The sequence below is a fragment of the Equus asinus genome, chromosome 6 (assembly GCF_041296235.1).
Source record: "Equus asinus isolate D_3611 breed Donkey chromosome 6, EquAss-T2T_v2, whole genome shotgun sequence".
NCBI lineage: Eukaryota > Metazoa > Chordata > Mammalia > Perissodactyla > Equidae > Equus > Equus asinus.
Window position 1 is genome coordinate 17,833,672 of NC_091795.1, and position 27,093 is coordinate 17,860,764.

Consider the following 27,093-nt stretch of genomic DNA (forward strand, 5'->3'; position numbering starts at 1 on the left):
ATACTTCTAAAAGCTAAGGATTTACTAAAAGAAATCACAAGCCCCGTATCACTATCACACCTGAGAAAATTAGGAATAATTCCTTAGTATCTTTCAACACTCTGTCAGTTTTCAAACTTTCCCAGTTCTCTCATAATCTTGTCACAATCACAAGTCTGATAAAAATGATGCAAAAGAATACAGGCACTTCTAAACAGCTTTTTATAGGATAAGTGACCTTTGACAGTGAACCTCAGGGGAGGGTTCTTTTCTTTTTTTTTTTTTTTTTGTGGTTCTGATGGTGACTAGCACATGGCTTATTGATCGTTTACTGTCAACACAGGAAAAATGTACCTACTTTTCTGAAAGCGTCCATGTGTTCAGTGGCTTTCCCAATGGCAAAACCTGTAAGAGAAAAAGCAAAAATATGACAAGGCACATGAATTTGGCACATAATGTCTTTCACATTTTAAGTTTGAGCTTCTACAATATTTCATCGCACTTCATTTTTCTTCTGCCCACAGAAAAGCTGCTGTGCAAAACGAATGACAGAGCAGGAGGCTACGGAGGTCTGCTTCTCTGTGTTGGGGCATTTGGGAAACATTACATTTGGAAGCATCTGTGAAATCCAAGGTTAGATTACCTTTATAAATCTCTAGATAAAATTAAGTATGCTCAATAAAAAAAAAGCTAACCATGCTCTAAATTAATAAAGTAGATGGTTTTGAACATTTTGGAAAATAGATTAAAATAACCAGGAAGGTTGGGAAGAAACATACATAGTTATAGAGTAAAACCACAGTTTCACTGGAACTTTCAAATGCAATTCAGACTTCGATTAACTAGGAAATAAAATCAACGATTCCTGAGTTTGTGAATGCTCAACCCCATGAAATGAGGTTTTATCACAAGTTAACAGAAATGCTTCCATTACTTTCTGTCACCATTAATTATTTACTTTGAAGGATGTATTTTTATGTTTAAATTATACACAGGAAAGTAACATAAGAGGATACTGCTCCATGAGTTACGCAAGACACCTGAGAACCTGGGACAAAAAGGGCTCAGGATTCCAGTTCTCAGCTGAAACAAAACATTAAACCATGTAAGTCCTGAAGGAAAATATGGGTGAACATATTTATAAGCTTCAAATGAAGGCTTTCTAAGCAAAACACTAACCCAGAAGTGATAAAAAGAGTGATAAACTCGCTATATAGAGGGTTAAAACTTCTGTGAATTTAAAAATGCGTAGAAAAAAATTAAAAACTAAGTCAAATATGACACACAAAGGGTGAACGTCCTTAACTTACAAAGAGTTTATACCATCAATAAGGAAGAACAATAGCCCAATAGAAACATTGGTAAAACATGAACTAACAGATCTCAAAAAGGAAATAATAACAGCCAATAGATGTATGAAATTGTGTCCAAACACATAATTAAATAAATGCAAATCAGAGCTAAGAGATACGTTTCCCATATCATATTGACAATCATTAACATTTGATTGTGTCCTGGGCCCCAAGGAAGTGGTGGTATAGTTGAAGATAAACTGATGCAACATTTGGGAGGGTAATCTGCCAATACTCATCAACATTTAAAATGCACAGAATTTTGAGGCAGCAATTTCAGCAACAAATTTCCCGTATTGATATACTTGCAAAATTACAACAAATTAGATATACAAGAAGCTCACTATTTTTTATAAATGGTAAAAAATTGGAAACAACATAAATATTCAGCAATAAGGAAAAAGTTACAAAAATTATGTTTATTCACACAATGGAGTATTATGCAGTTAGTACAAAGAATGAGGGGGAAATCTCTTATACTGGTAAGGAAGATCTTGGTATAATACTAAGCACAAAAAGCAAGGGGCTAAATTATGGATATGACAGGATTCCTTTGTGTCAATTTTTAAAAGATATATGGTGACATGAATACAGAAATCTAGAAAGATACAAAAGCAACTTCAGATTGGTATCCTTTGGCAAATACTGTCTAGACCTAGTACTTGTTTTGAAAGTGTCAATATGGGTTAAGTGGACAATTTTCCAGTTTTCTTTCCCTTAACTATTCATGTATACATTCAAAAAACAGATGTTCACTACAGAAACTTTACAGAAAATTATACAGAAGATTTAAATGATTGGCAACCCTACTAATCAGAGTAAACATTATTACCCTTTTTATGGCATATCTTCCAGTCTTTTCTTTGAATATAACATACTTTTTAAAAAAAACAAAGTTTGGGTTTGTATTATATCGTCTTAAATTCTTTTTAAATTTAGTATTATTTTGTAAGTGATTTTCCATAATTCTTTAATGGCTATGGAACATTACAATCTGTGGCTACACCAATAATATCACTGGTAAAGGCAAATATACAGTAAAGTCAGAAGATCAACAACCTATGAATCTAATAGGAAGGTCAAAAGACAACAGTACTAAAATTATCTATTTCCATGATAAGAGGGTAATGGATACACATGCACAAAAAAGAGGTTAAATGTGATATCAAAAACATAAAATGTGGGAGGAGGGGAGTAAAAGAGTAGAGTTTTTAGTAAGGAGCCAAACTTAAGAGATCATGAACATAATATAGGTTGCTATATTCCTAGGTTACTATATATAAATCTCATGGTAATCACAAACTAGAAACCTATGATAAATATACAAAACAATTAAGAGAAAGGAACCCAAACATAGTACTAAAGAGAGCCATCAAACCACAAAAGAAGAGAGCAAGAGAAGAACAGAAAAGAGAAGAGCTACTAAAACACCCAGAAAAAAAGTAACACAATGGTAATAAGCATGTCCTTTTCCATAGCTACTTTAAATGTTAATGGACTAAATACTCTGATCAGAAGACATAGAGTGGCTGACTGGATAAAAGACCGACACATGTATACGCTGCATACAAGAGACACACTTCAGACCTAAAGACACTCACAAACTGAAAGTGAAGGGATGGAAAGATATACTCCATGCAAATGGCAATGAAGAGAAAGCTAGGGTAGCAATACTGATATCAGACAAAATAGACTTTAAAACAAAAACTGTAACAAGAGACAGAGAAGGGCACTACATAATGAATAAGGAGACAATCCAACAGGAAGATATAACACTTGTAAATATCTGTGCGCCCAACAAAGGAGTGCCTAAATATACAAAGCAATTATTAGCAGACATAAAACATGAAACAGAAGTAGCACAACAATAGTAGTGGACTTTACCATTCTACTTACACCAATGGATAGATCATCCAAACGCAAGATCAACAAGGAAATAGCCTTAAATGACACATTAGACCAGATGGACTTAGTGGATATATGCAGAACATTCCATCCAAAAACCACAGAATACACATTATTTTTAAATGCACATGGAACAGTCTCCAGGATTGATCACATATTAGGCCACAAAACAAGTCTTAATAAATTTAAGAAGATTGAAATAATACCAAGCATATTTTCTGACCACAACAGTATGAAACTAGAAATCAACCACAGGAAGAAAATCAGAAAAGCCACAAATATGTGGAGATCAATCAAAACGTTACTTAACAATGATTGGGCCAACAAAGATATCAAAGGAGAAATCAAAAAATACCTGGAGACAAATGAAAGTGGAAAATATAACATGCCAAAATTTATGGGATACAGCAAAAGTGGTTCTAAGAGGGAAGTTTATAGGAATGTAGGCCTACCTCAACAAACAGAAAAATCTCAAATAAAAAATCTAAAAATGCACCTAAAGGAGCTAGATAAAGAACAAAGCTCAAAATCAGTAGAAGGAAGGAAATAATAAAAATCAAAGCAGAAATAAATGAAATAGAGACTAAAAAAAACGAGAAAAAATCAATGAAAAAAGAGCTGGTTCTTAGAAAAGACAAAATTGATGTCTCCTAAAGCAGCGCTGTTGCAGTCCCACCTCCAAGGCCCTCTCTGAGGTTCATCCACCAGCAAACGCACATTCATACTTGTGACGTCATGGTGCTGTGCACACTCACGTAAAGATGGTCCCCCTCTGAGCAGCACTCTGGTCTCTGTTCCACAGCATCTTCCTCCTGCACAGCTGCGCACCTGCGCCCCAGCATCCTCTACGTTCTCAGATGGTCCAGTCGAGAACCTGGCTTCTGGGCTCGGGTGGGTCACACTTGGCCCCTCCTCCTGCTGTGCCCCAGGGGTCCAGCCCCTTCTGTGAAGTGTGGGTGCCTCCACTGACGTTTCCATGGGAACACCTGCTGCACACGTGGGAGGGTAAATGGGCTCACACTGCACACGCCCTTCAGTGTAGCGGATTGGAACATCTTTCCATGTTCCTGTAGGTTCACACTGCAGTTTCCACAGGGCAGATCCCAGAATCCCTGCGAGGCAGGGGCGATGACAGCCCTCCAGCTTGGCTTGAGGCCCCTGGTTCTGTGGCCACCGCCTGGAAAGCAGTGTGGCGCCTGAGAGGGAACCAGTCTCCCCTCCTGGGCAGGGACGAGCCGTGGCTGCCTTGCTCCTCCCACTAGCCAGGCATGACCCAGGGCTGCTGGCCCCTCAGCCCTGCTGGTCACCTCTGCCAGCGCCATTGCTCCAGCCTTCCCTCTGCTCTGCTGTCTTCGCTCTGCCTTGTCTGTGCAACCAGGGCCCAGGAGGGTCTAGAATGGAGTACAGAATTGTTTGAGAATTAAACCTTTGATAATAATGTTGCATGTAAATTTGTACATGTTTCACATTCTAGATGTAAAGTTTAAAAGAATTTGGCCTCGTAGACTAAAAGTTTTGATTAGTTTAAAATGTGTCAATTGAGGTTTGTCATTTTAAGCTAAAGCATTCTAAATTTATCAGCAGTATTACAATATTTCAGAGAACTTAAACACACAGTATTTCAAAATTTAATTTATTACTTCTATGAGTAATTTCAATACTCAGGTTTATATAAATCAAATAATTGGAATTCTTAAAAGGAAAAAGAAATTATTACATTTGTAAGTACAACTTTAAAGGCTTAAGGGAAGTTAATTATCAAGAAATAAGGGCACCCTTCCATGTACATGGATTGGAAGAATAAACATAATTAAAATGTCCATTCTACCTAAAGCAATCTACAGATTCAACACTATCCCAATCAGAATCCCAATGACGTTCTTTACAGAATTAGAACAAAGAATCTTAAAATTCATATGGGGCAACAAAAGACCCCGAATTGCTAAAGCAATCCTGAGAAAAAAGAACAAAACGGGAGGCATCACAATCCCTGACTTCAAAACATACCACAAAGCTACAGTAATCAAAACAGCATGGTACTGGTACAAAAACAGGTGCACAGATCAATGGAACCGAACTGAAAGCCCAGAAATAAAACCACACATCTATGGACAGCTTATCTTTGACAAAGGAGCTGAGGGCATACAATGGAGAAAAGAAAGTCTTCTCAACAAATGGTGCTGGGAAAACTGGAATGCCATATGTAAAAGAATGAAAATTGACCATTCTTTCTCACCATTCACCAAAATAAACTCAAAATGGATCAAAGACCTAAAGGTGAGACCTGAAACCATAAGGCTTTTAGAAGAAAACGTAGGCAGTACACTCTTTGACATCAGTATTAAAAGGATGTTTTCAGACACCATGTCGTCTAGAGAAGGGAAACAATTGAAAGAATAAACAAATGGGACTTCAATAGACTAAAGAGCTTCTTCAAGGCAAATGAAAACAGGATTGAAACAAAAAAACAACCCACTAACTGGGAAAAAATATTTGCAAGTCATATATCTGACAAAGGCTTAATATCCATAATATATAAAGAAGTCTCACAACTCAACAACAAAAAAATCAAACAACCTGATCAAAAAATGGGCTGGAGACATGAATGGACATTTCTCCAAAGAAGATATACAGATGGCCAATAGGCACATGAAAAGATGCTCATCATTGCTGATCATCAGGGAAATGCAAATCAAAACTACACTAAGATATCACCTTCCACTCATTAGAATGACAAAAATATCTAAAACTAATAGTAACAAATGTTGGAGAGGTTGTGGAGAAAAAGAAACCCTCATACACTGCTTGGTGGGAATGCAAACTGGTGCAGCCACTATGGAAAACAGTATGGAGATTCCTCAAAAAATTAAAAATAGAACTACCATAAGACCCAGCTATCCCACTACTGGGTATCTATCCAAAGAGCTTGAAGTCAGCAATTCCAAAAGTCCTATGCATCTCAATGTTCATTGCAGCATTATTTACAATAGCCAAGACGTGGAAGCAACCTAAGTGCCCATCAACAGATGAACGGATAAAGAAGATGTGGCATATATATACAATGGAATACTACTCAGCTGTAAAACAGAACAAAATCATCCCATTTGCAACAACATGGATGGACCTTGAGGGAATTATGTTAAGTGAAATAAGCCAGTTAGAGAAAGATAATCTCCGTATGACTCCACTCATATGAGGAATTTAAAAATGTGGACAAAGAGAACAGATTAGTAGCTACCGGGGGAAAGGTGGGGTGGGGGGTGGGCACAAAGGGTGAAGGGGTGCACCTACAACACGACTGACAAACATTAATGTACAAGTGAAATTTCACAAGATTGTAACCTATCATTAACTCAATTAAAAAAATTTTAAACTTTTGCTCCTCAAAATGAAATGAAATCAAAAGGCAAAGCACAAACTGGGAGAAAATATTTTCAAAACATATATCCAGCAAAAGACTTGTATCCTATCCTATAATAAAGCCCTACAATTCAATTAAAAGAAGACAAATGACCCAATAAAAAAATGGGCAAAGGATTTCAACAAACACTTCACCAAAGAATCTATCGTGGCAAATGAGCACAAGAAAAGATACTTAACATCATTAAGCATTAGAAATGCAAATTAAAACCACAATCAGACAGCACTCTATACCCACTAGAAGGGCTAAGTTTTGAAACGACGGACTATACCAAGCGAGGGTGCTATGTGGAGCATCTGGAGCTGTCACGTCTGCTGGGGAATGTAAAGTGGTAAAAACACTTTGGAAAAAGGTTAGCAGTTCCTTAAAAAGTTAGACATGCATCTACTGTACCACCCAGCTATGCCACTCTAGATATTTACCCAAGAGAAACAAAAACAGGTCCACACAAAGACTTATATACAAACATTTATAGCAGTTTTAGTTGCCATAGACAAAACATGGAAACAACCCCATGTCTAATAACAGGTAAATGGGTAATCAGAGTGTGGTATGTTCTTACAGTGGATACTTCCCAGCAATCAAAAGGAACAACTATTGATACATGTAGCAATATGGATAAATCTCAAAATAATTATGCAGAGTGAAAGAAGTCAGACCAACCTCCAAAATAATATCTACTCTAAGATTCCATTTACATAAGATTATAGAAAGTGTAGACTATGCAACAGTGACAGAAAGCAGATCAGTTACCAGTGATGGGGGGGATGATTTTAGAGCTGATGAATATGTTCATTGTCTTGATTGTCGTGCTGGTTTCACAGGCACATATTTATGTCAAAATTTTCATCAAATCCTACACGTAAAATATGTGCTATTAGAAATACCATATGATCCAGCTCTCCCACTACTGGGTATTTATCCAAAGAACTTGAAATTAACAATACAAAGAGACGCATGCACCCCTATGTTCATTGAAGCATTATTCACGATAGCCAAGAAGTGGAAGCAACCCAAGTGCCCAACAACTGATGAATGGATAAATAAGATGTGGTGTATATATATATATATATATATATATATATATATACATACTATGGAATACTACTCAGCCATAAAAAAGACAAAATTGTCCCATTTGCAATGACACGGATGGACCTTGAGAGTATTATGTTAAGCGAAATAAGCCAGACAGAGAAAGACAAACACTGTATGATTTCACTCATTTGTGGAAGACAAACAAACACATGGACAAAGAGAACAGTTTAGTGGTTACCAGAGGGGAAGAAGGTTGGTGGTTGGGCACAAGAGATGAAGGGGCACCTCTATATGGCGATTAACAAATAATAATGTACAACTGAAATTTCACAAGGTTATAAACTACTAGGACCAAAATTTTAAAAATGTGCAGTTTATACTTCAATAAAGCCATTAAAAAGACATAGCACTCAAATATTTTTAATAATCAATATAGTATCAGCCATATAGTGTACTTCTCCCTAAGATATTTCCACTTCTGTTCTCTGATCATGGTGTTTCCAAATATCCTCAGTTGTGCACATTAATTAGGTTGAGGATGAATTGAATAATGATAGTTAATGAAATCAGATTAAAAGGACGTAAATTTAAAAACAAAGAAATAAAGTCACCTTTAAAATGATTGCTAAATATGTAAGATAAAATATGTAAAATTTAAACATGTGTTGGCTGAAATTAATGCTTTAGTAACACTAGGTTTTGAGTTTGTGAGTCTGGTAGGTTGGGTGTTAAACTGTAAAGTGGAGGAAGCTCTGCCTGACGGGTCCTGCCCCAACCCCTCCCTCAGGGACGACGACAGGGGCCATGGAGGAGGCCTCCTGGGGGGCTGGAGAGGGACCCGAGTGACCCCAAAGCCCAAGCCCTGTGGACAGAGGGATGGACTAAAAACAATGAAAAGAAGAAGGGGCTGTGATCATAACGGAGGAAGTCTAGTCCAGGTAAGACCTGATTTCTCTCTAGGAGCCACAGTTTTTATATATTGCTCTAAATTTCCATTATCTAGGCAGTAATTTCAAAATCCATCATGAACCCTATTATTTAATCAATCTGCTCTTCAGTTGTTTGTAAGGTTTGGTGGCCTAGACCGGGAGCAGGGGAGGATTTGCCGTGAAGCTGTGAAGCCTCAGCTTCCAGGCCCTTCCATGGCCCTGGGAGGGGCCCCTAGTATTGGGCTCAAGTAGGTGTGTTTTATGTAAATTTTGCAAACTGTGAGTGTCTAAATAACAATTCTAAATTTGAATTACTGAGACCCAGAGGCACATTCGCTGGGTTGGGGAAGAATCCAGCACTGTGGTTAAGACCATGGACTCTGGAGCCCAGCAGAACAGGTGCAAATCCGGACTTTCTGGCTGTGTGACTTCAGGCAAGTTACTCCATCTTTCTGTGCCCCCGTTTCCTGTCCTCACAGTGGGCGTTCCTGCAGACTTCCTGATAGAACTGGTGCGGGCTCGTCTCCATCAGCTTCAGCTCAGTGGCTGCTGCCCAGGACACTTGGCTCTTAGTGGACGTGGTGGGTTTACAGCTGGAATCAAGGGTGGAGACTCTCCCCTTGTGTGTGAGTCAGCTTGGGCTGCTGTAACAGCACCACCGACTGGGGGCTTCAACAGCAGACATTCATTTCGCACGGTTCTGGAGGCTGGGATGTCCAGGATCAAGGTGCCGGCAGATTCTGTCCTTGGTGAGGGCTCTTTTCCTGGCTTGTAGATGGCTGCCTTGTCCCTCTGTCCTTACATGGTGGACAGAGGGAGCTTTGGTCTCTCTTTTCTTCTTATAAGGACATTAATCCCATCATGGGGCCCCACTCTTATGACCTCATCTAAACCTAATCATCTCCCAAGGCCCCCTCCAGCTACCATCACCGTGGGGTGAGGGCTTCCCCCTGGGAACGTGGGGGAACACAGTTCAGCCCATAGCACCTCGGCAGCTGTAGGCTCCATGGAGGATGAGTGTCGAGGGAGGGCACATGGCAGGGGGAGACCATGCCGAGCAAAGGCCTGGAGGACAGACAGCAGGAGCACATCCAGGACACAGTAGGCCAGGAGACAGGGCCACACGAGGGCTTCCTTCCGTCAGGAGATGGTCCTCTCACTCCACGCTGCTGCCTCTCCTCCCACTGCGGGCAGTGGTGTCTCAGATGAGTGTCTCACTCTGTGCCTGAGGCTCCTGTGGGCTGGAAGTCTCATAGAGGAGCTTGTGGGAGGGGCAGGATTTGAGGGTGGGGAGGAAGCGGCCGTCCTGGACTAGGACAGGGGGAAGGCCCAGGGGTGGGAATGCAGGCTGGGTGGATGCACAGTGCAGGGAGAGATGGGGAGGATTCTGGGTGATAACTAGTGCCTGAGGCTCTCCTTTGTTAGCTGCTCAGATGGGATACACTCGACACAGGAAAGACTCAGTGAGTCCCTAAGGATCCCAAGGGGAGGGACCACGAGTGCACCTGCTTCACAAGGAGGAGGCTGAGGCTGGGGGAGTGAAGTGAGTTGCCTCAGCTTCCAGGTGACAGAAATGGACTTAACTCATGCTCTGTGACCCAGCTCCCAGCAGGCCTCACAGCACCCACCGAGGGCCCATTCCTTAGACCCCCTTAGTCCTCGCCCCACAGCCACCACGCCCTCCACTCCAGGCTCCAGGAGTTAGAGTGGGCCTTCCCACGTCCACTCCATCCTATGCTGTGGGAGCTGCAGAGCTCAGGGCCCAGCTCTCTCCCCAGTCAGTCAGTGAGTCCTGCCATGGGCTCACCAGGCTCCAAACCTGCCAATCAGCCTTGGACGGAGGATTAGAGGTGCCCAGTGACCAACAGGGACCAGTGTTGACCAGTCCTGTTCTGGCTGCAGAGTGATGAAAACAAAGATTAAATTCCAAGGTCTCTTGCCAGCTAATAAACCCTGGAGCATGTTGGCAGCCCCACCCCTGTGTGTGCACAGTGGCCTGTGTAACTTCAGCTCCCAGCACACTGGGGGCTGTGAGGACAAGGGGCTCTGCACCTTGGCTTTGCAGTGGGGGAGACGAGATGATGGGGTCACCCATGATCTTCTTGAAGGCCTAGGGCTTGACTCCATGCTGCCATCATAGCTCCATCTCCTCACTTTCCTCTAGTGGATGGAGGTAAATTTTAAAGGAGGCGGTCCAGCAGGAGACCAGTCACGCAGCGGTCAAGGGCTGCTCTTTGCCAGGCCCCACACACATCCCTGTCAACTCTAATGACAGCAGGACCACCCCCACTTTACAGATGAGGGATCCACTCTACAGATGAAGCTCAGGGATGAAGTAACATCCCCACCTGTCCTCATCACCACGCTGGCAACTGTAGCGACTGCCCAAGGCTTTGGATACCCAGGCTGGTGGCCAGAAGGAAGAGCAGACTCTGCATTCCAGGACAGACCTGGGACAAATCAGGCTCCCCACTTGCTTGGTGTGTGAGCTTAAGGAAGTCACTTGGCCTCTCTGAGCATCACTTTCTTTGTGAATAAGGATGGTTGTGAAGATTGGAGATCATGGCTAAAAAGCCCTTGGCACTTAATACAAGGCCAGTAACTGGCCACTCCCACCCTCTAACTCTCAGAAGGGACCTGGGACGTGGCTCTAGCCACCAACAGGAAACCTGGCACACAGCTCCTTGCACCAACGACCTTGCCTAGAAGTCACGGGCTGCAAGGGACAGCCCCCAACAGCACCCAGCCCACCGGGGAGTGTTCTCTGGCCCGGGGACAGGCTGCCAGGGCCTCACCCTCCCAGGGGCTCCCTTCCTCCTGGGTGCAGAGCCCCCTGTGGCCCAGGCCTCAGGGCCTTGGTCCCAACACCTTGACCTCATGGTGGTCAGCACTTGGACCTTCTCCTCAGGCCCTCAGGTAATTAGTGACCACAGCAGAGGGGACAGTGCCCTCTCCTCCAGCTTCCGCTGGTCTGGTTCAGTGTGTCACTGACTCTGACCTCCCCCACTGCCAGGCTGGCCCGTGACTGCCCTCAGCCTCGCTGACTCCAAGTCAGAGGTGGGCGTCCTGCCTGGGACAGCACCCGGCCTCTCCAGGGCTGGGCGGCCCCCGGGGACCTGTCCCCCAGTACACTCCAGGAGACTGGGGGCTTGTGGGACTTTGTATAAACGGCACATCAGACATCCACAGAGAGATACAGAGGGACCCACAGCTGCTCTAAGTAGAGTTAATGTCAGTGAACATAAGTGAGGCCATCTTGTTACACTAAATGGCCCCAGCCCCTGTGTGTGCCTACTTGCTGCTCTGCACGTATTCGAAAATAATTCACGTTTTCCTCATTTATGGCCTCAGCTTACATATGTACTCCCCTATAGCTTGATAAATTAAAACTTTGTTCTATGAGTTTCTCTTCAGGAACAGGCTGACCACGGGTGGGAAACACACCTACAAGGTGTTCTTCATCACTGACAGAAGAAAAGAACAGTGAAGGAGCCTGGAGTCCATCCCGCCTGAAGCCTGACCTTTCTGAACCCTCCTTACTGCTCATTGTCCCTATCTAACTGCCTCGAGATTCTGTGATCCCTGAAGATGGTTTTTTTGAGACATTAGCCACCTGTGTTCTGATTATGGCTGCCGATCAAATGAAAACCTCCTTTATCGATCCCTAATTCATTGTGATTAATTGGCTCAGATCACAGCTAGCAGAGCAAGCCCTTTTCTCGGTCCCTGAAATGCACAGAATCCTGCAGTGTGGACAATGAATCAGGCTGCTTCTGAGTGCAGGGAACAGAATCCCCAACCAAAGTGGCTCAGACTCTAAGGAATCTAGTGCTGGATCTCACATCCTGAAAGCGTGGTGCCTGCAAGGTGAATTAATTCTGTAGCTCAGCCCCAGTCAGGTCCTGGCTCACCCTATCTGTTATTTCCATGGCTTTTCCTCATCATCTCAGGGAGGCTGCCACAGCTCCAAGCATCATATCTTCACACAGTAATATCCAAGGACATGAAAACGCCATGGTGCAGAGCACCCCTCTGTGTTGTGAGGCCTAAAACTAAGGCCCAATGTCATGTGCCACCTTGAGGTCTGGTGAAATGGGAGGACTGACTGGTCTGACCGCACCTTCCCCTCCCTGCTCTGCCTGTGGCTGAGGCCTCTGCCCAACCAGCCTCCTTATCAAGGGACCAGGCACGGCTCCTGTTTATCCCTGGGCAGCAGGTGTCTGCCCCCTTATGACCCAGGGGATCATTCAGACAAGCCGATCCAGCCTCTTCTGGGAACCTCCCCTGACCCCTGGTTGCTGGGAAGCCTGCCTCCCACGGCCCCTGCCGCTCACCTCCTCCTGGTGCACTTGCCACACACAGGCTGTCCCTACAGCTCCAGCTGCCTGTCCCCTGTCCTGGGGCAAGCACCTGTGTGGCCCTGCCTGGCAGCTGGCCCTGGTTGGAGCTGTAAGTGACAAGGAGCCTGCCTTTCCTCTGAGGGTCTTTGTATTTTGTCCCCCACCAGAGGAACCTTTAGATCTCATGGAACAATTGGTGCTGTGACAGGATGGCGTGGCTGTGACCTCTGGCTCCTGGATGGCCTCCTGGGGAGACAGCTCTTGGTTTGTTAATTGGTCCCGACCATGGAGAGCTTGGCACAGAGCTTGCGTGTTGGCCCTGTTGCCCGCTGCTGTGTCTGCCAGTGCTCACCACTCTCTCCTCACCCCGGTTTCCTCAGTGTGGGGATATTGCAAATGGTGCTAATTGTCCCAGCTCAGGGGCTGCATGCCAGCTCAGGCAAGGCCCACTTTAGGGCACTGCTTTGGTGTTGTTTGGTCTTTATTATTCTTTGGGACAGAACCCTGGTGTGTCTCGGGTGACCCCTGTGGAAGAAGGCATTGGTTAGCCTCCTCTATAGTAGAGAAATGGTGCCCCGGTGCCTGCCAACATGCAAAGGGCCTGAGACCTCAGATGAGGGCTGACTGTGCTGTCCCAGGAGAGGCTGCTCTCTCTCCTCAGAGCAAACCCGGACCCCTGGGAGGGGACGCCCCTCCATCTCCTTTTCCAGTAACCTCCTAGAAGGCCGCACCATCAGTTTTCAGAAAGAGCGACTAAACCAGGGCTCTAGGCTGATGGGAGACTCCCTTCCAAAAAAAAAAGAAACCTGGATGTGGGGTTGGGAAGGAGGTAAAATTATATATGTACATAATTATATATTAATATATACATATATGTAAAATTAAATTGAAACAAAAGTCCATACTCTGACTCAATTGAAAATCTAAACTTTGATTTAAAATATTATGTAACAAAAAAAATAAAAGAGTACTCATTGGCTTTTTGCCTATGCTACATAGATTCTAAATTAACTTTAACATTTGTGTAAATGCACCAATTGACAAACTACCATGAGCTTAATCAATCACGGGGCTCAAATTATAGTTACATCTAGGGACCCCATTACAATTAAACATGATACCTCTATAATCTTAGGAGGTAACTAAATATAAGATAAAGAAAAGATAGGTGTGTCTCCCTTTGACTGCAGCCTTGGCTAAATTACACGTAGTTATAGTCCCATTGCCCTAAAATATCCCACAGATGCCCTGACACAATGAATAATACAATTAAGATTTTAGCACTTAAAAGTAGGTTTGACAAAATGGGACCCCATGGACCCCCAGTTATATCAGTTACCATGGCCCTATGTAAGTTATAACAAGGCCGTGAAGGATTAAGACTTCTTACACAAGCTCTAATGAATGACTGGGTGCTTATCCCTGCTGATTCTCCATTGCCAGCCCAACTTTGCCTGCTCTGACCCCTGAAAAGATATGTGGCCCCTCATGGTGAATTACTGCAGCCTTCACGCTGTGGTCCATCTAGTCAGACCCCCATATCCAGTAGTCGTTGTTGAAATCACTGACTCCATCCAGTCAGCAGCCAGTGACTGCTCTGCTGTTGTGGATTTGGATGGTGTGTGCTGTTCAGTGCCTGTTTCAGTAGACTCCCAGCTGCAGGGTGCCCGCCCCTCTGTGGAGTAACTGTGTTTTCTCATTTTCTGTGTTCTTGATGCCCTGGCATCTGAGGTCTTGCTGATAAGGAGAGACGGCCCCTCCCAGGGCCAATTCTTAGAGATACAGACGACTCACTTGCAAACCCCTCAGTCCAAAGCCCGTGCCCCACCCCTCCTCTGCCTGGCTCTCACCCTCCAGAAGCCAGTATTCCTCTCCCTCATCCCCAGGGCCAGGGACAGGACACCTAGGGCCACCGCTCTGCCCCAGAGCCCGCGGAAGTGACTCAAAGTGGCCCATCCTCAGCCTGATTGCCCTGCCCTGCCCGCTCCTTCCTGCGAATCCACAACAAGGCTCCCGCTCCCTCTGCCCCCTCACTGACCTTGATGCCTCCCCACGTGACCCCTGTGCTGGGGCGTGCCCCTCCTCCTGGGACTGTGAGCTGCAAGCTGTCTTTTCAGTGGCATCTGAACACTGAGCTGTTGGCCTCGCCAGACCCGAATAATCGTAAAATCTACACTGTAAAACACTCCAAAGGGACACGATGCACCTTTTCTGGGCCACCCAGGGGTCCCCCCATGGCTCTGCCACTGCACAGTTTTCCAGGCGAGATCTTACCTGCACCCCCTTTGCCCAGGAGCACAGCTGTGACGTTACAGGGATGACGTCCTCCTCCAGGGAGTTGTGCTTAATGCTTCGTTGAGGACACAATCCAGTATTTTTTAGTCCATTTGGCCTCTGGAGGTAACAATTCCTCATTGACAAATTCTACTTAATCTCACTGGCGCTGCTCCTTACAAACCAGCCCTCCTTCCGGGGCTCTCACCAACCAAAGGCTCTGGAAGCTTCCAGATGACCATCAACAGGCGCTCCTGCCCGGGCTCTAGAAACTCCTTCCCTGCAGAGGCTGTCACTGCCTCCCCTCGGGCTCCTGGGGTCTCTGGGCGGCCTGTTCTGCCCAGCAGTTGCCCCTGGCCTTCTGATGCAGAGCCTGTCCTTCTCAGCTCCGTGCTGCCCACAGTGGAGCACCAATGGCTGACCACGTCCCAGGCTCTCCTGCACACAGAGGCCCTCACGGACCTGAGCCTGTGACCCTCTGCACCCAGCTGCCCTCGGGTAGTGAAAGCAGCACCCCACAAACTCAGCACGGCTACAGAGGCCTCCTTGATCTAGGATGGAGCCACCCCTGGGCCCTCTGACTTTTTCCCCCTGCAGGAGGGGGCGGCCTCCCCTGTCCTCTGTCCCTTGCCAGATGTTTTTCATCTGTCCAAGTGTCAGCATGTTGTGTTCACCATCAAAGAATCTTTAAATTTTATAAAACACCAGTGCACCAAATGCTCTTTGACTCAGGGAAGGTTGGGAAGCACTGGGTCTGGAAAGGTGCCGTGGAGCTTATGGGGGCCCAGGACCTGATGGAAATCTGGGTCTTGAGCAAGGAAGAAGGAAGATGGGGATGGTTGTAGGTAGGCTGCCTCCAAGGTCAGCCCCAAAGGAGAAACTTTGCTGCCAGCCCACAGCGGTCCCCTGTGAGTCCTGTGTTAGCACAACCGTGTGGGTCGCATGTCAACCAGAAAGGATAGATCATTCATTTACTCACTCATTCACACACTCATTCATTCACTCACTGACTCATTCATGGACTCGGTCATTCACTGGTATATCAAACATGTATGCTCTAGGTCTTAAAGATAGAAAGATGATGAAGATTGTTCTGTACTTGAAAAGCTCCCAGGTCTGTTTCAGGGGTTAATAGATAATTAATGTAGAAAAAATCCTGGATGAATAAAGTGCATCTAGAGGCTTGCAAAGGAGCTGCCCTAGGGGGTGCAGGAAGGAGAGGTATGGGGGCTACAAAGGTGGTGCCTGAGCTCAAGAGGCATCAAGTGGAAGAGAGGGTGGTAGGTGAGTGCACAGGCACAGAGAAGGGCAGAAAAGTTCTGGTTGCCATGCAGGGACCTGTGAGCATCACACAGACATCAGTTCTAGGGCACAATGAGTGCACACTGAGGGAATTCTGACCGATCTCCAAGGGAGAGGAAATGTGCATTGAGAAAATGATGATGTTGATCAGAGATGCAAGAAAGTGGGGCAGCCCCATGTAAGCAGCACAGATCATGAGCCAGACTGTAGATCATTCAGAACGTGGTGCCACCTGACCCCGCTCACAGACCCAGCATCTCCATCCCAGGACCCTGCGATGGGCACTGGCTCCAGAGAGCTCAGCAGCAAGTGCTAACCACAGATCAATGCTCATCGGTATGAATGAAAGGACCAGCCGTGCTTTCTGAACTAGGCTGGCTTCCAGCCTCTCAAAGGATCTCACCGCATTACCCCATGAGATGCATTGACTCACCCAACAGCTGTTTGTGGAGGGCCTTCTCTGTGCCAGCGTTATTCCAGGATGGAAGACAAGGCAGGCCTTCCAGAGGGTGAGCGTTCATTAAACAAGTAAACATTGGACAATTCTCAATAGAAGAAAGTGCCATGAGAAGTGATGAGGGGGACACAATAAGTGATGTGGGGAGGAAGGCGCTTCTTGGGTGGGCGTGTCAGGGAAGGTCTCTCTAAGAGGAGACCATGTGACTGAGTCCTCCAAGAAGAGGGGTTCCTGGTGGAGAGAGCACCAAGGCCCTGAGGTGGGGACAGGCTTCCTCTGTCTGAGGAGTAGAGAGGAGGGGGGCAGAGACCTGAACAGCCCAACAACCGAGATGAGGCTGGGTGGGCAGGGGGAACCAGGCAGCACTGTGGAGGAGAGGCCATCAGAATGTGCAAGCATGGGCTTGAAGTACCCTGAGCATAGTTCTAGAAGGCTCCTCCAGACCTGCAAGGAGGCTGCTCAGTGGCTGCAACCAGGGAGGCCTCAGGCTTGGAGCAGGGCGGTGAGGGTGAGGAGAGAAGGGTTGGAACGATGACAATGGATATACAGGCTTTGGTGCGGAGCTGATGAGAGTAAATCATGCTGCCTGATGGGTGTCCACAGGCCTGGGTTAGAGCAGGAGAGAGGCGCCTTCCAGACTCACTCTCACTTCTGCTTCCTAGGGCTCCACACGCCCTACTTCCCCACCACCCTTTTTTTTTATCAGATTTTTTTTTTTAAGATTTTATTTTTTCCTTTTTCTCCCCAAAGCCCCCCAGTACATAGTTGTATATTCTTCGTTCTGTGTCCTTCTAGTTGTAGCATGTGGGATGCTGCCTCAGCGTGGTTTGATGAGCAGTGCCATGTCTGTGCCCAGGATTCGAACCAACGAAACCCTGGGCCACCTGCAGCGGAGTGCACAGACTTAACCACTCGGCCACGGGGCCAGCCCCTCCCCACCACCCTTTTTATGCATTTGTCCCACCCCGTCCCCTGCCCTGTGCAGAGCCCCAGATTCCACTCCTGCTTGCTCAAGAGCTGGGCTCTCTTCTCCATGCTGTCGACTCTTCTGATCAGACCACAGCTGATAAAAATAAACCTGACTCATTGTCTTTCTCTGCTGAATGCCCCTGGCAGACAGAACCCAGAACAAGGAGCTAAGAACCGGCTTCCCTTCTGGTCCCTGTGGGCTTTTGAGCCAATGGTTGCAAAGTTTTTGGTGGCCAGCCACCAGACTGGTTCCTGCTTTCCAATGCAGGAAAAACTTGGTGACCACAGAGACCATAACAAAGTAGAAATGATGCATTGACACAGGAACAAAGCAATCAACAAAAGAAAGCATAAATTGCTCTAAGACTATCTTAGTTAATACAGGTGAAGTAGCAACTGAAACTCATGAGAAACTCAGGGTGACTCTTGTGATATGACGACCTTTCTAAAAATTGTAAAAGTCGTGTGCACACCTAGCAGTGGGCACCTTAGCCTAACACTCCTCACCCGACAGATTTCTTAGGGAAACATTGAACTAAGAACTCTGAAAACTCTAGTACCAAACTTATCATTTATGAATACCAGCCTTAGCAGTGCTAACAAAGTCACTGAGGAGGTGCTCCGTGAGGTGTCTTCAAGTTACCTGGAAAGTCCAGGGAGCCAGGTGTCTTTTGCTTGTTGAGAACATGAACAACCAAGAAAGATTCAGGGAGGATTTGTTTAGTCAGTTCTTGGCCTGTGGGGAGTAGCCTGACAGTTCCCCAGGGGCCCTACTTGAGCCAATCTCTTCTTTTAGTGGTGTGACTGACTCCTTACACTCCCTCTCTCACTCAAACTGAGTGCCTGAGCCAGGGGATTTCAGGTTGTAAGTAGCATCAAATTATGGTAAGTAAAGTATTCCAATTTGCATTGTTTGAAATAAATCATTCTTTTTATTTTATTGATTAGTTCAAAGAAAACTCAAAAGGTACAACATAGTTTATGGGGAAAAATAATTTTTCTTTCTACCTCTTTCCCCCAATCACCCACTTGACCTCCCAGGAAGCAACTGCTGCTACCAACTTCTTGTGCATGTGTCCAAAATGTCCCAGGCATCTAAAAGCAGATTCCAGGGCAGTGGGGGAGTCTGGACAGTTCAGTGAATGTTGCTGTGACAATGATCCATCATATGAAAAAATGGAATTGGTTCTCTACCTTCATCACACACAAATGTCAATCCCATCGGTATTGAAGTCCTACATGAGAAAAGAAAAAACATGATCTTGGTGTAGGGGAGATTTTCTTAAGACATAGAAAATGTGAACCATAAGAGAGAAGCTTGATAAATACTTCATTAAAAACCAACAAACTTCTGCCCTGGAAGTCACAGACTGGGAAAAGATATTTGCAAAGAATAAAACTGTTACAGGACTAATACTTGAAAATATAAAGAACTCCTATAAATACCATCTCAGACCCCTTGGATTGGGAAACTTTAAAGAACTTGACAATGCTACATATTGGAGATGTGGAGTGACAGGAGCCCTGCCCTCAGGGAGGGAGAGTCAATTCACCCCACTCCACAGGGAGCTGCAGATGAGGCTGTACCCTGAGGGCCAGCAGATCTCATCCTCCTCATGCTGTCATTGGGACCACATCTCCACACTTTCTCAGGCCCTGATGGACACTTTGGTTTGGCCACAGAATCTTCTGGAATGTAATCCTGCTGTTTGGGTTCATGGTATCTATTTTCAAAGTTCCTTTCTATATATGTTAAATGATGCTGTTTTTCCATTTACAAAGATGACAAAGTTTCCACTTAAGAAGTACAGCTGTCAGTCAGAGGATTCTGGGAAGATGGAGGAGTAGGAAGCACCAGGAATCTGTCTTCCCACCTGGACAACAGCTGCAGTGGTAGAATCCATCTGATGTAACTATTTGGGAACTCTGGAATCATGAAGCCTTGCAACTTCCAGGGGAAGACTTGAGAAAGACTTCAATGACCCACTCACAATAATGGATAGAACAACCAGACAGAAGATAAGTAAAGAAATAGAGGACTTAAACAACACAATAAGCCAGCCAGATCTAACAGACGTATATGGAACATTCTACCCAACAACAACAGAATACACATTCTTCTCAAATGAGTGCAGAAGGGACACTGTCCAGGATAGACCATATGTCAGGCCACAAATTGTCTCAATAGATTTAAAGAGACAGATAGTATACAATGTATCTTCTCTGACCACAACAAGATGAAGTTTCTTCACAAAAGGAAAACTGGAAAATTTATAAAATTGCAGAAATTAAATGATACACTTTTAAAGAATCAGTGAGTCAAAGAAATAAATAAAAAAGGAAATTAGAAGATACTTAAAGATAAATGTAAACCTAAAACACAACATACCAAAAATTATGAGGTGCAGCAAAAGCAGTGCTAAGGGGGAGAATGTATAGCTAGAAACACATTACAAAACAAGAGAGATCTCAAATCAACATCCTTACTTTACAACCTAAGGAACTAGATAAAGAAGGACAAAGTAAACTCAAAGTTAGCAGAAAGTAAGAAATAATAAAGGTTAGAGAAGAGATTAAAAAAATAGAGGCTAGAAAAACAATAGAGAAAATCAATGAAACCAAAAGGAGTTCTTCAAAAGAATCAATGAAGTTGACAAACCTTTAGCTAGATGGACGAGGGGAAAAAAGAGAAGACTCAAGTTACAAACATCAGAAATGAAATTGGGGACATTACTATCAACTCTACAGAAATATCAAGGATAATAAGAGGGTATTATGAACAATTGTACACCAACTAATTGGATGACCTAGACGAAATGGACAAATTTCTAGAAACACAAAACCTACTAAGACAGAATCAAGAAGAAATGGCATATCCAAATAGACCTATAACTAGTGAGTAGATTGAATCAGTGATCAAAAATATCCCAACAAAGAAAAGCCCTGGACCTGATGGCTTCACTGGTGAATTCTACCAAACATTTAAAGAGAATGATTACCAATCCTTTTCAAGTTTTCCAAAAAATTGAAGAGTAGGAAACACTTCCAAACTCATTCAATGAGGTCAGCATTACCCTGAAAACACAGCCAAAGACACTGCAAGAAAACTATATATCCATTAATAACGTTAATGCAAAAATTCTAAACAAAACACTAGCAAACAGAATTCAGCAGCATATTAAAAAGATTATACATCTTGACCAAGTGGGATTTATTTCTAGAATGCAAGGATGTTTCCACATATGAAAATCAATCAAAGTAATATGCCACATCAACAGAATGAAGGAAAAAAAACCCCCATCGTAATCTCAATTAAAGTAGAAAAATTATTTGATAATATTCACACCCTTTAGTGATAAACAAACTATGAATAGAAGGAATTACCTCAATATAACAAGAACCATATATGAAAACCCACAGTGAACATCATACTCATTCGTGAAACACTGAAAGCATTTCCTCTAAGATCAGGAACAAAGTAAAGATATCTGCTCTTACCACTTCTATACCATCTAGTACTGGAAGATCTAGCCAAGCATTTAAACAAGAAATAGAAATAAAAGGTATTCAAATTGGAAAGAAAGAAGCAAAATTATCTCTCTTCATAGACAGCATGATCTTATATGTAAACAACAGTAAAGATTCCACCAAAACACTGTTAGAACTAATAAATTAATTAAGCAAATTAACAGGATACAAAGTCAACCCACAAAATCAGTTGCTTTTCTATATATTAACAATGAACGATCTGAAAAGAAAATTACAAAAACAATTTCATTTACAATAGCATCAAAAAGAATAAAATACTTAGGAATTAACCAAGGAGATGAAAGACTTGTACAATGAAAAGTACAAAACATTAGTGAAAGAGATTAAAGAAGATATAAATAAATGGAAACACATCCCATGTTCATGGATAGAAGATTTAACGTTAAAATGTCACTACTACCCAAAGAGATCTATATATTCCATGCAATTCCTCTCAAAATCCTAATGCTTTTTTGGGCAGATACAGGGAAACCCATTCTAAAACTCATATGGAATCTAAAGGGACCCTGAGTAGCCAAAACAATCTTGAAAAAGAAGACCCAAACTGGAGGACTCACACTTACTGATTTCAAAACCCACTACAAAGTTACAGTAATCAGAGTAGCACAGTGTTGGCATAAAGACAGACATATAGATCAATGGGATCGAATATAGAGCCCAGAAATAAGCCCTTGTATATATGGTCAAATGATTTTTGACAAGGGTGCCAAGAACATTCAATGGGGAAAGGATAGACTTTTCAACAAATGATCTGGGAAAACTTGATATCCACATGCAAAAGAATGAATTTGGACACTTAGCTAACAGGATATATAAAAGTTAACTCAAAATGGATCAAAGATCTAAATGTAAGACATAAAACTCTTTGAAGAAAACATAAGACAAAATCTTCATGGCACTTGATTTGGCAATGATTTCTTGGGCAGGACATCAAAAGCAGAGGCAATAAAAGAAAAAATGGACAAATTGGACATCATGAAAATTTTAAAATTTTGTATATCAAGAAACACTATCCACAGAGTAAAAAGGTTATCCATATAACGGGAGAAAATATTTGAAATCCTGTATCTGATGAGAGATCAATATCCAGAATATAGAGAGGATTCATATAACTCAACAACAAAAAAGAAAACAACATGATGCAAAAATGAGCAAAGGGAAGAGTGACATTAGGATTATGGCAGAGTGAGCTTTTCTCTTAGGGTCTCTCCCGTAAACTACAACTAACAGGACGTTCATAAACCAAAACAGGACATTTACACAGCACAACAGACATCTGAGAGATCCAAAAAGCGGTACATCTGAAGGTGGGGGTGTTTGATCCTCACTGGGAGGCAGTGGCAGGAGGTAAGTGGATCTCTTCACCCTCCTGAGTGGCAGTGATCTATGGCATGGGACCTCATGTGGCAGCTGGCCCATGACTCTGAGAGGAGAAGGGGAAAAAGGCAGCCCTCCATGGGAATGCTTTCACTCTCAGAGTTTCCTCCCAGCCTGTAGGAATGCTCTACACCGATGTGGGTAAGCAATCATGGGGGTGTCACCACCAAGCTGAGCAGCCCAGGTGGGCAGACAGTGATTGCAGAGTGGAAGCACAAAAGATCGCACATGCAAAAGAAAGCACCCCTCCCTCCAGCCTGGCACACCAGCTTGGCCAGTCAGCCAGAGCAGGGTATCCCTGACAGAGTGCCTGTGCCTACATGTGTAAAGCAGGGGTGGCCAGCAGGAAAATTCATATGGGGCCTGTTGGCACAGGTTCCAACAGACAGGCACAACTGCCAGGGGTTGTGGGGGGTTCAGAAACCACAGCTCTTGCCCCCTACAGTAGTGGCAGGTGGAATCTGTGACCAGATACTACCACTATGTGATAGCAAAAGTTGACCCTATCAAATGGCATGAGGAAGTCTATCAACACTCTGGACCAGAAAGAAAATGAGAAGTACATAGAAATCAATCTTCAAATAACAAAAATTTACAATGTAAATGACAAAGAATTCAAAATAGTTATCATAAACTCAACGAGTTATGAGAAAACTCAGAAATACAGTTCCATGAACTTGGGAATAAAATTAATGAACAGAGGGAATTCTTCACAAAAAAAAGATTGAAACTATAAAAAAAATCAGTAATGTTGGAGATGAAGAACATAAGACTGAGATAAAGGAAAACCTGGAATTCTTAAAAAACAGAGCTGATATTATGGAGGACAGAATTATCAATTTAGAGGGCAAAAACATAAAAATGCTTCATATGGAGGAGGAGAGAGAACTAAGATTAAAAAGAAATGAAGAAATTCTCTGAGAAATATCCAACTCAGTTAGGAAATGCAACATAAGGATTATAGATATTCCACCAGGAGAAGAGAGGGAGAATGGACCAGAAAGCTTGTTCAAAGAAATAATAGCTAAGAACTTTCCAAACCTGGGGTAAGAGCTGGAATTACATGTAAATGAAGCTATCAGAACTCCTAATTACATCAATGTAAAATGACCTTCTCCAAGGCATATTTTAGTAAAACTGGAAAAGGTCAAGGATAAACAAAAAATATTAAGGGCAGAAAGGTAGAAGAAAATAACCTATAAAGAGCCCCTATCAGGCTTTCAGTGGATTTCTCAGTGGGAACTGTACAGGTTAGGAGAGAGTGGAATCAGATATTCAAAATTATGAAAGACAAAAACTTTCACCCAAGAATACTCTATCCAGTGAAAATATCCTTCAGACATGATGGAGAAATAAAAACTTTCAAAGATAAAAGCTGAGGGAGTTCATCATCACAAGGCCCCCCACCCCCGGCAAAAGGAATGATCAACAAAGCCCTCATATCTGAAAAAAAAGAAAAGGTTCACAAAGCATCAAGCAAGGAGATAAATAGAGAGACAAAATCAGAAAATTGTAGCTTTCTATCAAAATAGGTTAGCAAACAATTATAACTTCAAAGATAAAAGGAAAGAATGCATCAAAAATAATTATAATCACCTCATTTTAATCACAAACTCACAACACAAAATGGAATAAGTTGTGACAACAATAAGTTAGACAGGGAAGAGGAAAGTGATGGAAGCTGCTCAGACAGAAGAAATAGAGGCTATCAGAAAATAGACTTTGTCATCTAAGAGATCTTGTACACAAATCTCACAGTAACCACTAAACAAAAAATCAGAACAGAGACACAAATGATAGATAATGAGAAAATAATCATAGAGAATCACGAAACTGAACTAGCAGTCAGACATACACAGAACGAGAAACAAGGGAAATACAGAACAATGGAAAACAAGTGATAAAATGGCAGGATTAAGTCCTTATGTATCAATAATCACTCTAAATGTAAATGGATTGAACTCATCAATCAAAAGACACAGAGTGGGTGGATGGATTAAAAAACAAACCCCGACAATAAGCTGCCTCCAGGAAACACATCTCAGATCTGAAGACAAACAGGCTCAGAGTGAAGGGATGCAAGATGATATTCCAAGCTAATGGCAAACAAAAGAAAGGAGGTGGAGGGGCCAGCCCCATGGCTGAATTGTTAAAGTTCTGCATGCTCCACTTCAGCAGCCCGAGTTTACAGGTTCAGATACCAGGCATGGACCTACTCCACTCATCAGCCATGCTGTGGCGGCATCCAACATACCAAAAATAGAGGAAGATTGGCACAGATATTGATTCAGGGCAAATCTTCCTCACCAAAAAACAAACAAAAAAAGAGAAGTGTTGTTGCCATACTTAGACAAAGTAGACTTCAAGATACAAAAGGCAATGAGAGACAAAGAGGGGCAGTATACAGTGACAAAAGGGACACTCTACCAACTGGACATAACACTTATATATGCACCTAACACAAGAGCACCAAAGTACATAACACAATTATTGTCAGACCTAAATAGGGAAATTCACAGCAACACAATATAGTAGGGAACCTCAACACTCCACTAACATCAATGAAAAGATCATCCAGACAGAACGTCAACAAGGAAGTAGTGGAATTATATGAAAAACTAGACCAGATGGACTTAATAGATATATATAGAACACTCCATCCAAAAACAGCAGAATACACATGCTTCTCAAGTGCACATGGAACATTCTCAAAGATAGACCATATGTTGGGAAACAAGGCAAGCCCCAACAAATTTAAGAAGATTGAAATCATGTTAAGCATCTTTTCTGACCATAATGCTATGAAACTAGAAATCAACTATAAGAAAAAAGCTGGGAAAGATACAAATATGTGGAGACTAAACAACATGCTACTGATGACCAATGGATCAATGAAGAAATTAAAGGAGAAATAGAAAAATATCTGGAGACAAATGAAAATGAAAATACCAACTTATATTGGATGCAGCAAAAGTGGTCCCAAGAGGGAAATTCCTAGCAATATAGACCCACCTTAACAAATGAGAAAAATCTCAAATAAGTAATCTTAAACTACACCTCACAGAACTGGAAAAAGAAGAACAAAGTCCAAAGTCAGCAGAAGGAGGGGAACAATAAAAATTAAAGCAGAAATAAATGAAATAGAAGCCAAACAACCCACAAAAAACAGTAGAAAGGATAAATGGAACTAAGAGGTGGTTCTTTGAGAAGATAAACAAAATTGACAAACACTTAGCAGGACTTACTAAGAAGAAAAGAGAAAGGCTCAAATAAATAAAATTAGAAATGAAAGAGGAGAAATTACAATGGATACCACAGAAATACAAAGGATTAGAAGAAAATACTATGAAAAACCATATGCCAACAAACTGGACAATCTAGAAGAAATGGATAAATTCTTAGACTCAAATAACCTCACAAAACTAAATGAAGAAGAAATAGAGAATCAGAATAGATGAGTCACAAGTAAAGAGATTTAAATAGTAATCAAAAACCTCCCCCAAAATAAAAGTCCAGGACCAGACGGCTTCTCTGGAGAATTCTATCAAACATTCAAGAAGATTTAATACATATCCTTCTCAAATTATTCCAAAAAATTGAAGAAGACGGAACACTCCCTAACACATTCTATGAGGCCAACATCACTGTCATCCCAAAGCTAGACCAGCACAACACAAAGAAGGAAAATTACAGGCCAATATTGCTGATGAACGTAGATGCAAAAATCCTCAACCAACTATTGGCAAACCAAATACAGCAATTCGTTAAAAGGATCATACGCCGGCCGGCCCTATTGCCAAGTGGTTAAGTTCACATGGTCTGCTTCAGTGGCCCAGGGTTCCACCTGTTCAGATCCTGGGCACAGACCTAGCAACACTCATCAAGCCATACTGAGGCGGCGTGCCACATAGCAGAACCAGGAGGACCTATAACTAGCACATACAACTATGTACTTGGGGGCTTTGGGGAGAAGAAGAAAGAAAAAAAAACGAGGGAAGATTGGCAACAGATATTAGCTCAGGTGCCAATTTTTTTAAAAAAACCCAAACAATCATACACCATGATCAAGTGAGATTTATACCAAGGACACAGGGATTGTTCAACAGCCACAAATCAATCAATGTGATACACCACATTAACAAAGTGAAGAATAAAAATCACATGATCATCTCAATAGATGCAGAGAAAGCATGTGACAAGA

The 27,093-nt window shown here is 43.0% G+C and overlaps 1 pseudogene; it reads right to left on the reverse strand.

The window, feature by feature from the left end:
- The window catches only part of LOC123286709 (small ribosomal subunit protein uS5m-like), a 363,347-nt pseudogene that overhangs the window by 178,315 nt on the left and 157,939 nt on the right, over positions 1-27,093 (reverse strand).